The sequence below is a fragment of the Podarcis gaigeae genome (assembly GCF_964106915.1).
Source record: "Podarcis gaigeae genome assembly, chromosome: 16".
NCBI classification, from domain to species: domain Eukaryota; kingdom Metazoa; phylum Chordata; class Lepidosauria; order Squamata; family Lacertidae; genus Podarcis; species Podarcis gaigeae.
Genome location: NC_139693.1, coordinates 30,369,213 through 30,381,648, shown reverse-complemented (window position 1 = coordinate 30,381,648; position 12,436 = coordinate 30,369,213). Strand labels below are relative to the sequence as shown.

The window sequence follows — 12,436 nt, the reverse complement described above, 5'->3', positions numbered from 1 at the left end:
CAAATATTTTCATCCTTTTATGATGATGGCCTTGACTGTGTAGCTGATAGCACTGTCTGTGTTTTTCTTTACCCGCTAAGGGAGTAGGAAAATCCTCCTCTCCTTTTCTTTTAACCATTTGGAGAAGTTCCACTATAATGTCAAGTCACTTGCATCTCGTATGCTATAAATCAACTGTACTCTGGTTATCATATCTTGTAGTGTCCTTCTAATAGATCCTCCTAGCTCACATATTAAGGTTTTTTTTGAAAGATCCTACTAATGCATTTCAGCTGGCAACAGTGATTGATTCCCCCCTCGTCCCCACTGCTATACTCTCCTGCAAGATTTCCCACCAGTTCTTCTTTTTTAAAGCATTGTATTATTAAATTATTGGGAGGCGGGTGGCGCTGTGGGTTAAACCACAGAGCCTAGGACTTGCCAATCAGAAGATCGGTGGTTCGAATCCCCGCGACGGGGTGAGCTCCCGTTGCTCGGTCCCTGCTCCTGCCAACCTAGCAGTTCGAAAGCACATCAAAGTGCAAGTAGATAAATAGGTACCACTCCGGCGGGAAGGTAAATGACATTTCCATGCGCTGCTCTGGTTCGCCAGAAGCGGCTTAGTCATGCTGGCCACATGACCTGGAAGCTGTACGCCGGCTCCCTCGGCCAATAAAGCGAGATGAGCGCCGCAACCCCAGAGTCGGTCACGACTGGACCTACTGGTCAGGGTTACCTTTACTATTATTAAATTAATCAGCCATGTAATGCACGGAAGGGGAACCTGTGCCCCCCCCCCCAATGTTGGACTCCCATCAGCCAATGGTCAGGGGTGATGGGAGGCACATATTTCGGCAACATCTGTAGGGCCACTTTTCCCCACTCCATAGTGGCCTCATCCACATATCACAGTAAACCAGGCATGGCCAAACGTAGCCCTCCAGATGCTTTGGGACTACAACTCCCATCATCCCTAGCTAACAGTACCAGTTGTCAGGGATGATGGGAATTGTAGTCCCAAAAGGTCTGGAGGGCCAAGTTTGGCCATGCCTGCAGTAAACCATGAATGTGCTGGTCTAGACCATGATTCCTGGCTTAGCGTTAGGTCCAAACCCAGGGTCATGGCTTATTTCATTCCAAACAAACAATGATCTGTAGCTAAGGATTCCGTTCACGTTTAAAGATGGAAATACCCAATTTGCTCTTTCCGAAACAATATGTGAACTGGAATACAGGCACTGTTCTAAATCGGCACTTCTCCAAATTTTGCAATGTCATCCTCCAGCTGGGGAATGTGTCAGTTCCAAAAGTCAGTTTCGTTTATTGTGTTTAGCAAGCATTGTGTTTACACAAACAACAACAGGAATACTGCTACTAATAATGGTTTACATTTCCACTTGCTGAGCCCTAGTGGATGAATTACCGCATTTTTCCGTGTATAAGACGCCCCCCATGTATAAGATGCCCCCCATTTTTTGAGCCCCAAATCAAGAAATAAATAATTGCAACTTTCCGTGTGTAAGATGACCCCCAATTTTAAACTTTAAAAATGGGGGGGGGGGCATAGTCTTGTACATAGAAAAATATAGTATTTTCCGTCCTCACCTCAAGTTTTGCTACATGAATCTGTAAAGCCTTAACAAGAAATTTAGATTTCTAAATCTAAAGCCTCTCTCTCTCTCTCTCTCAATTTATTTGGTTTTTAAAATTAAAGTTTTCCAATCATATATCCAACATACATCATAAAAACAAGATTCCAAAGAATCTCCTGGACTTCCCTCCTGCCCTTTGTGGTCCCTATTATTAATCATTTCCTCCTGCATCTTTTATAACATCCAAATCTTTTACATCTCCATTATATCCAAAATTCACCATGAAACTACAAGTGTAGGATATATATCTCTCAACATCGGACAGCAAAAGACAGGTCTTTGCAAGAGACGACCTTCCCTCCTGCGATCTTAGCAATGGGTGGATGTGATTGTTTCTGAGACTGTCACAGAAAGGGCATTGAAGGAGTACATGAATTATGGCTTCTATTGATAACAGAGTTGCAGCTGCAAGTTCTATCCTTCTTAGGAACTCCTTTATGTCGGCTTGTCCTGTCTGCTAATGGAAGGACGTTTAGTCTTGCCTGTGCAAAGGCTATCCTCATTTTAACATTTGGTAAATCTACCAGATATCTTGGCAGGGATTGGATTGTTGTTGTTGTTTAGTCCTTCAGTTGTGTCCAACTTTTCGTGACCCCCTGGACCAGAGCACACCAGGCACTCCTGTCTTCCACTGCCTCCCGCAGTTTGGTCAAACTCCTGCTGGTAGCTTTGAGAACACTGTCCAACCATCTCGTCCTCTGTCGTCCCCTTCTCCTTGTGCCCTCCATCTTCCCCAACATTTGGGTCTTTTCCAGGGAGTCTTCTCTTCTCATAAGGTGGCCAAAGTACTGGAGCCTCAGCTTCAGGATCTGTCCTTCCAGTGGGCACTCAGGGCTGATTTCCTTCAGAATGGAGAAGTTTGATCTTCTTGCAGTCCGTGGGACTCTCAAGAGTCTCCTCCAGCACCATAATTCAAAAGCATCAATTCTCCGGTGATCAGCCTTCTTTATGCTCCAGCTCTCACTTCTATACATCACTACTGGGAAAACCATAGCTACAATGGGATAAAAGAAGCATACAATTTACTAGATTGACAGGTCTTGATCTCAGCCACCTGTGATTGCATCTTGGCGACTCTCAGTGGGTAACGTGTACAAATAAGGCATATATTAGGGTAAAGACTGGCTACCATAAATTGAGCAATGCTGAATTCACACCATGCATTTAAAGTGCTATGATACTACTTTAAACAGTTGTGGCTTCCCCCCAAAGAATTATGGGAGCTGTAGTTTGTTGAGCGTGCTAAGAGCTGTTAGGAGGCCACTAGTCAGAGCTACAATTCCCAGTGCACCTTATGAAGAGGAACTGATTGTTAAACCACTCTGGGAACTGTAGTTCTTGGAGGGGAACGGGGGTTCGAACAACTTTCAGCACCCTTAAACCCACTATAAACCCACCACTAATGTGCTATTAGGGACGTGGGTGGCGCTGTGGGTTAAACCACAGAGCCTAGGACTTGCCGATCAGAAGGTCGGCGGTTCGAATCCCGTTGCTTGGTCCCAGCTCCTGCCAACCTAGCACGTCAAAGTGCAAGTAGATAAATAGGTACCGCTCCGGCAGGAAGGTAAACGGCGTTTCCGTGCGCTGCTCTGGTTCGCCAGAAGCGGCTTAGTCATGCTGGCCACATGACCCAGAAGCTGTACGCCGGCTCCCTCGGCCAATAAAGCGAGATGAGCGCCGCAACCCCAGAGTCGGTCACGACTGGACCTAATGGTCAGGGGCCCCTTTACCTTTTAATGTGCTATTGTTGCGTTGAATACCTGCAAAAAAAATACCAAATCCACCCATCAGGGTGCCTGCAGAACTCTCAGATGCCTCCTTTCCCTACGAAGTTCTAACCCAACCTTATTTTTTTAAGCACATTAAATTGCCTGTCAGCAGGGGTCCTCCTTTACTATTCTGCAAAACAATAGGTCCATATTGCCAATTACCAGCCAAATTGTGCTTCAATCTGCTGCTCTTAGGGCAAGCTGCCAGGAGCTCCCTTTCTGCTTGTTTAGTAGCCCTCGTATTTAGCATTATGAGGAATCAGGCTTAAAGGCTCAAATGTGGCATTTTGGACAGTTTGAACGATCTATAAAATAAGAAACCAGCTCAGGGTGGTTGTTTTTGAGGTTTTTTTTTTTTTTTTTTTTTGTAAGCTTGCAATGTCTAGACATGCTCCTTCTTTCGTTTTCTTCGACATGCCCAACCACCACACAGCGATATTACCACTTTTTCTTTCTTCTCTCGCTCTCCCCCCACTCACCCACCCAAGCAATCAGACACGGCATAATAAACCGTCAGCAAGACCCCCACCCTGTTGTCTGCAAAATAAACATTCTTATTGTGGCCGCGGCCAAGCTCCTTAGGGAGAGCTTTAAGTCTGAAAATCCAAAAGACACACTGTGTCCCTTCTAATAATTTAATAGTCGACTGCCCCTTTATTTGCTCATTCTGTGGTGTCATGGAAGTTTTCAAAGATGCTGGCTTAGGTTTCGGGATTAGGTGAAACCAGAGCGCTTTAAACCTCTTTAGAGGGCCGGGATTAGGCCTACATCAGGCCTAATGCAGCCTTTTCTGTGCAAAGCTAAATTAAACAGCAAGAATATTTGTTGCACTCTTCGCTGCACAGGTGTTTGGCAGCTTCCCAGAAAGACTAAAGGAACCACTGGGGGGAGCAAGGGAAGGGAAGGGGGTGGGAGGGTGCCATCGAAACCTGAGCGTTAGCTAAGTACTGCCGTATCGCTTGCAAACCTGGGGTCCCTTCTCCTTGCCCCCAAAGAGCTTCTGAGTGGTTTAAAGAACGGGTATCGTTTTTATGACTCTCCCCCATCCCCCCGCCCTCAACACGAACGCGAGTAAATTGAATATTTACGGCACAAAGGCTCGGTAGGGCGTGTGGGTAAAAACGACGGATTGCTTTGCAGCAAATGAATACGCACCGGTTGGCCAAACAGCTGCATTGTACTGCAAGAACACAAGTGGGATCGATGTGATAAAAAAAAGAGCAAAATGCGACAGCAGGGAGTACTGTTGATCAGAATCCGCCAGCCAGCCCTGCCCATTTCTGGGACACTCCATTCCATCCCGATTTTCTTTGGTGTCGCACTACAACAGGGATCGGCAGCCTAAGGCCCATGGGCCACAAGTGGCCCACAGGGATTGTTTAACCGACCCACGAGATGCCCCCAAACCGAGCTGCCCACTTGGCGAGTCCCTGTGCGCTGCACTAAACCAGCGAAGCACGGCAACTCACTTCCGCGGCGCCAGAAATCGCATCTGTGCAGATGCCGGAAATCACGTGCGCGATCCGGCCCACAGAAGGATCTCCACTGGAGAGAACCGGCCCAGGCGAGGTAAACCTTGCCGACCCCTGCACTAGGACAATTGAGACCCTATTAATATTTATGGCGCCATTTGACAGCTCCTATTGGACTGGAGAATGTGGCTAATCCAGAATGCGGCAGCTAGACTGGTGACAGCCGCCGAGACCACATAACACTGGTCTTGAAAGACCTACATTGGCTCCCAGTATGTTTCCGAGCACAATTCAAAGTGTTGGTGTTGACCTTTAAAGCCCTCAACGGCCTCGGCCAAGTATACTTGAAGGAGTGTCTCCACTCCCATTATTCTGCCCAGATGCTGAGGTCCAGCACCGAGGGCCTTCTGGCGGTTCCCTCACTGCGAGAAGCAAAGCTACAGGGAACCAGGCAGAGGGCCTCCTTGATGGTGGCACCCACCCTGTGGAATGCCCTCCCATCAGATGTCAAAGAGATAAACAACTACCTGACATTTAGAAGACATCTGAAGGCAAGTTCAGGCAAGTTTTTAATGTGTGACATTTTAATGTATTTTTAATCTTTGTTGGGAGCCGCCCAGAGTGGCTGGGGAAACCCAGTCAGATGGGCAGGGTACAAATAATAAATTATTATGGAGAAGAAAAATGGCATGGAGGGTTTAATTGTCATGGGCAGCAATTTCTGTTAGATGCGGAATGGACTTCAGCCTCTGGTGCTCAGGTGATTTGCAGCCCGGACTAGCCCTACACAAGCTTCTTCCATAGGTGTGTATCAGGGATGGGTAACCTGGTGTTGGGACTTCAATTCCTATCATCCCTCTGACTTTTGGGTGCGCACACCTCCGGTGTACCTAAACATCCCAACTTCTGGTGGAATGGTGGAAAGCAAATTGTTGATGGACATTGTCGGGCAGTGTGAATGCAATGGTTAGGTTGGTGTCACTGTTCCTGAAAGCCCTGCACGGGTTGCCCGTGTGCTGCCGAGTCCAATTCAAGGTGTTAGTACTAGCATTAAAAAAGGTAAAGGACCCCTGACGGTTAAGTCCAGTCACAGACGACTCTGGGGTTGCGGCGCTCATCTTGCTTTACTGGCCGAGGGAGCCTGTGTTGGTCCGCAGACAGTTTTTCTGGGTCATGTGGCCAGCATGATTAAGCCGCTTCTGGCGAACCAGAACAGCGCACGGAAACGCCGTTTACCTTCCCACCGGAGTGGTACCTATTTATCTACTTGCACTTTTTGTGCCATGCTTTCGAACTGCTAGGTTGGCAGGAGCTGGGACTGAGCAACGGGAGCTCGTTGCGGGGATTTGAACTGCCAACCTTCTGATTGGCAAGCCCAAGGGGCTCAGTGGACCCAAGTACCTAACCATCTCAGGCCCTGTGGTTGGCAGGGGAGGCCCCGTTACTGATGCCACCTCTGGCTGTTGTCCGTTTGGCACCGACCCATGACAGGGTCATCATGGTGGTGGCTCCTCATCTGTGGAATGCCCTCCCTCGTGAGGCTCATCTTTCCCTCTCTCATGACTGACTTTCAGCAGAAATTTTAAAACGTTCCTATTTACCCAGGCATTTGATGGCTGAAAGACCCTAGTCATGGCAACGATTAGTAACTGAGTTATTGGATTGCTTTTAAATGCTTTAAAAATGTTTTAATTGCTTTTTTAAAAAATTGTTTAATATTAAATTGTACTGTTTTGCCATTTTGATGTTTGCTGCCCTGGGCGCCTTTGGGAGGAAGGGTGGGATAGAGTTAATTAATAATAATCAGTGCTTTTTTCTGGGGGGACGTGGGGGTATGCATACCCCTAAACATTTTGTGAATCTAAGTTGGGCCTCATTGAGGGACAGTATTTCAATATGAGTGGGAAAATGAGAGTACAGAACCCCTAAACATTTTTTAAGGGGGAAAAAGCAGATAATAATAATAATAATGGTAATTAGATTACAGTGGTACTTCAGGTTAAGTACTTAATTTGTTCCGGAGGTCCGTTCTTAACCTGAAGCACCACTTTAGCTAATGGGGCCTCCCGCTGCTGCCACGCCGCCGGAGCACGATTTCTGTTCTCATCCTGAAGCAAAGTTCTTAACCTGAAGCACTATTTCTGGGTTAGCAGAGTCTGTAACCTGAAGCGTATGTAACCTGAAGCGTATGTAACCCGAGGTACCACTGTACTGGGAACAGATCTGCTCACCTCATCTCAGAAAGTGTATTATACTCCTGGAAAAGATTAACCAAAAGAATAAAAGAGCTGGAGCAACTCTCCTATGAGCAAAGGTTACAACATTTTGGGGCTTTTTAGGTTTAGAAAAGAAAGAATGGGATAGATAGATGATAGAGGTATACAAAATAATGTACAGTGTGGAGAAAATTGCTCAAGAGAACTCAGGGCCATCCAATGAAGTTGAATATACATTCAGGAAATGCAAAAGGGCAGTCCTTCAAATAGTTCACAGTGTGAAATTTGTGACCACAGGATGTTGTGACGGTCGCTAACTTAAGATGGCTTGAAGGGGTTTAGACAACTTCAGGACCCACCTACACTATACATTTAAAGCAGTACCGTGCCACTTTAAACAGTCATGGCTTCCCCCAAAGAACCCTGGGAATTGGTTTGTTAAAAGTGGTTAAGAGACCCCTTTTTCCCCTCTCGGAGCTTTGTAAGGGGCATTGTGGGAAATTGAATGGGCTCCTAACCACAAAGGGCCGCTGCCTGGTGAACCCGCAGCCGGGGGGGGGAGGGGGCAGGCCTTCAGTAGCCAAGGGTTCTGTAGACATTTTTGTCTTGCAGGTCAGACACCCGGAGCACCTTGGAGGAAAGGTGGAATGGAAAATCAATCAATCAATCATGCACCCTTTTCTATGGCCTTTGATCTGATCCAACAGGGCTCTTCTCAGATTTAACTATGGTCCATCCCCTTATGGTCCATCCCCTAATGACATTAGTCATTAGATCCACTGAAGTCAATGGATGTGACTTAAGTCTTAATGTCAATGAATCTACGCAGGACTTAGCTGGATACAAGCCCATGATTCCAGTCCTCGTCGTTTTTGCCGAAAGGGCTGATTCACATAGGAAGCTCTCTTCTACAGAGTCAGACCAGTTCTAGCTGAGAAATGTACTGCAAACCGGCAACGACGCTCTGGGTTTGAGACTTAAAGAGTTTCACTGGAAGAATGAACAGTGAGCCTTTTTGCGTGCAATGTAGGAGCTCTACTTTTTAGCGTGACCAGATGCAAAAAAAATGCAAAGGCTACTGGACCTTTATCAGTTGTGCAGAACAGTAAAGAGAAGAGGGAGATTCTACAGGTGCAGGCAGCTGGTACTCCAATCTACACCTGGTGATTGATTGCTTGATTGATCTAACACAACTATTAAAAGCGCAGTGTGTCCCCTTTTCCTTTTGCAACCGGCCAACTCCACCTACCGCTAAATGCCATAGCTGCCAATTAAATACCCCCCTCCCACACGCACCCCTTTGCTAGCGCCCCCATTAACACCTGCCCGCCCTCCCTCCAAAACTCCAGATTTGCAACATTCCTCAACGTTCCACCGCGCCGGGCTGCAGCCCAGCCGAGGAATCAAGCCCGCGCATGCGCCGCGGAGCAGGGAAAGCCTTGCCGCAGAGGCAGTCGAGCCGCCCCGGAGTCCCTGTCACGTGACGGCGTTGTCGGCGCGCTCTTTCTCTGTGCTCCATGCGTAGCCTTGCGTCCTGCGTGTTGTGCAGCCGGGCAGGCATCGCCTGCAGATCGCCGATCGATCGTCTTCCTCATGGGTGAGGGATGTAATGTAGTTAGCGAGTGAGGGGGGGGGATATTTGTGGGGAGGGGCGAATGGGGGCTCTTGTGCTTCAGTTAATGGGGGGGGGGGCGAGAGGCCTGTTGGAGAGGAGGCCATTCTCCTACCCAGTGAGGCCTTCTTTGGATTCCCCCCATGCTCCGTAGTTATGGTTTTACAGCTGCAGAGCAGGTTGAAATTCAACAGGTCTAGCCTTGCCTGTGGTGAGGGGGGTGGGCTTTGACGCCTCCAATAATGCGACACTCTTTGGATACTCCTCCCCCTCTGGCAGGCCTAAGTTAGCAGCTGTGAGGCAGGCAGGAACCCAACAGGTCAATAATAATAATTTTTATTTATACCACGCCCTCCCCAAGCAAGGCCGGGCTCAGGGCAGCTAAGAAGCAATAATAAAAACAAGTTGAATGAATATAACTTAAAAACAAGATTAAAATACAACATTAAAATATTGTCAAGCCTTTAATCTTACCTGGTGAAGCATGCTTTGGGTTGCATGGTGGTCTTCTGCTCAGCCCACCCACCCCACACTTGGTGTGGCCTTTATTCTATTCTATTTTTTATTTTTAAAATTGTATTAATTTTCCATTTAAACATATATAATCACATCGTTATTATCCACTTCTTTGGCTCTTTAGAGCCTGTCGACTTCCTTCCCTCCCACCTCTTGGCTTTCAAAACTAACCTTTATATCACAGCATTATATATATTTTCCAATTCTAATATAAAAAGGTAAAGGGACCCCTGACCATTAGGACCAGTCGTGGCCGATTCCGGGGTTGCGGCGCTCATCTCGCTTTATTGGCCGAGGGAGCCGGCGTACAGCTTCCAGGTCATGTGGCCAGCATGACTAAGCCGCTTCTGGTGAACCAGAGCAGCGCACAGAAACGCCGTTTACCTTCCCGCCGGAGTGGTACCTATTTATCTACTTGCACTTTTTTTTGCCATGCTTTCGAACTGCTAGGTTGGCAGGAGCAGGGACCGAGCAATGGGAGCTCACCCCGTCGCGGGGATTTGAACTGGCAACCTTCTGATCGGCAAGTCCTAGGCTCTGTGGTTTAACCAACAGCGCCATCCACGTCCCGTAATTCTAATAGAACGCATTACTAAATACCTCAAAATTTAAATAAATATAGAATGGTAAAAAAACTTCTCATTACAAGTCTTCAGATAACCCTACTAGTGTTGTTAATTGCTTACAGTGATCTTTCAAATGTTGTATAAATTTACTCCAGTCCTTTTGGAATACTTGATCATGCTGGTTTCGGATTTTTCCCGTCAGCTTCGCCAGTTCCGCAAAGTCCACCATTTTCATCTGCCACTCTTCTTCCGTTGGTACTTTGGCGTGGCCTTTAACAGCTGGAATGCAGGGAGAAATTCAACAGGTGCAACTTCCTATAGAAAGGTTGCAGTATTATAGGGTGGAAGGGGGGCTTGACGCAGGGAATTCAACAGGTGTTGCCTTGCCTGCAGGGACAAGAGCTATTTTATTTGGTAAGGGGCGTTCTTTGGATTCCTGCTGCCAGAGCTGAGCCTTTTGCAGCTGTGGAGCAGGAATCCATCAGGTAGAGCTGGCATCTTTAGTGTATACGGCACAGCGCTCTTTGGGCTGCATGCTACCCCCTCCCTGTCTGCCCAGTGATGTAGGATATGAATACCAGGGCAGGGAATGGAATGGAATAGAAAAGGAAATAAAAGCAGCTAAGCAACTCATAACATAAGCAAAAACACATAACACAAAACACCATCAAACAAACAGGACAGCTAAAAACAACAGAGCGGGTTGAACAATGATCAGCTTACAAAACTTAAAATGCCTGCGCAGATAAATATGTCTTAGCCTGGCATTGGAAAACTAACAATGGTGGCGCCAGACATACCTGAAATGGGAGGGGTGTTCAACAGATGGGACACCACAGTGGCTTTAACAAGAGGTTAAAAACCTAACAGGAATTACTTCCCTTCTAGATATTCTGGGTGAGGGCTTTCCAGCATAAAATGAGAAGGATTCCTCCATCTAAGTAAAATAACATTAATACAATGATAAAGAAGCTTAAACCCAATCGTGAACTGGTGGTAACCTTCTGCACATTGATGCTTGTGACTCTCATGCTTTCACAGTGTCAGACAAAAGCCTTTTCATTTTCCCAGGCTTTTAAAATGTTAGATCATTTGTTGCACTGACCATGTTTATTATTTTTCTATTATTTGTTTTATTGCTGTCGTGTGTGTGTGTGTGTGTGTGTGTGTGTGTGTAAAAACTAAGCCTATATGGTGGGTGGGGAATAATTTTCTTAAATAACCAAATAAAGATACACCCTTTGAAGGTGAAGCTGTGTTTCTAACAGGAGTAAGCAAGGCAGGAATCCAAAAGGTGTGGTCTTTTCTTGTGAATATAGGATTTGTTGCTGAACCTGTCCCTCCTCCCTAGCATTTTCCCCTTGCCTTACCAACTGAACGCTGGGCAAAAATCCAACAGGTGTCATCTTCTTCATTGACATACAGTGAATTTCTGCCTGTCCCTTGATGCCAGTTAAGAAACAGGAGCACTTGCAGAAAGTGAATCTGGCGATCAGGAGTGATAGTGAACGGTTCAATAGCTAATTGATAACTTTCCTTCTTTTAGACAATGCATGTTTTCTCAAGTGTGTGTGAGAGAAGGGAGGTTGCCTCTTCAAGGACTAGTACCTGCCAACTACAGCTTCTGTAAGTATTTGGGTTTTAAATAATAATGAACCTTTTTGCAATTTTTAAGCTATCTGCTAGTCCATAAGAACACAAGAGCCTGTTGACACTGGCGGAGGAAGAGGCGTGCGGGGGGAGCGCATTGCCCCCGGGATGCACGCCAGCCCCGCCCCCACCTGCTCTCCACCCTCGCCGCCCCCCATGCCAGAGCATGAAACTCCGCCACTGCCTGCTGAATGAGGCCAGGGGCTCATATAGTTCATCACCCTGTTCTCACAGGGGCCAAGTAGATGCTTCTGGGAAATTCTCAAGCTGGACCCAGGCACAAGAGCCCTCTCCCCCCCTGTAGTTTCCAGCAATAGGTATTCGGAACCATTACAGTGGTACCTTGGGTTACATACGCTTCAGGTTACATACACGTCAGGTTACAGACTCTGCTAACCCAGAAATAGTACTTCGGGTTAAGAACTTTGCTTCAGGATGAGAACAGAAATCGCGGCGCAGCAGCAGTGGGAGGCCCCATTAGCTAAACTGGTGCTTCAGGTTAAGAACAGTTTCAGGTTAAGTACGGACCTCCAGAACGAATTAAGTACTTAACCCGAGGTACCACTGTACTGCCTCCAACCGCGGAGGCAGAGCATAGCCATTGTTAGCCTTGTCCCACAAGAATTCGTCTATTCTTCTGTTTAAGTCATTAAGTTGGTGGCCTTGTTTTAGGTCATTAAGAGATGGGTTGATACACAATATTGTTTATTTATAAAAAAATGTTTATAGATTGCTATTTCATAAACTATGTGAAAGCAGTGTACAGCAAAAATACGTTAGACCATACAATAAAAACCACCTAAGAAAGTTAAAAACAGGCATCAATTAACCATTCTGGGAAGATGTATTATTAATTTCTTGTGTAGGCCTGGCAGGACGGAAGTGTTTTCAGCAGGTGTAGAAAGAGAAGGTGCCGTACCAGTCTTCATCAATATGATCAAGGAGCAATAATAATATATTTAAATTATGTCAAATTCCATCTATAGCAGCCACTTAAATTATAA

At 46.5% G+C, this 12,436-nt stretch overlaps 1 protein-coding gene across 4 annotated transcripts in view; it reads left to right on the top strand.

Annotated features, from left to right (window-relative positions):
* Positions 1–8,591: 8,591 nt before the first annotated feature.
* Positions 8,592–12,436, top strand: part of GNB1L (G protein subunit beta 1 like) — an 83,830-nt gene continuing 79,985 nt past the window's right edge. For 2 of the 4 annotated variants that reach the window (XM_083717600.1, XM_083717596.1), the window contains exons 1-2: positions 8,592–8,685; positions 11,329–11,408. The gene's annotated coding sequence lies outside the window, so the exon portion shown is untranslated. Of the gene's footprint in view, positions 8,686–9,993; positions 10,088–11,328; positions 11,409–12,436 lie in introns of those variants that run through there. The other 2 variants (XM_083717597.1, XM_083717598.1) reach the window with 2 other exon arrangements.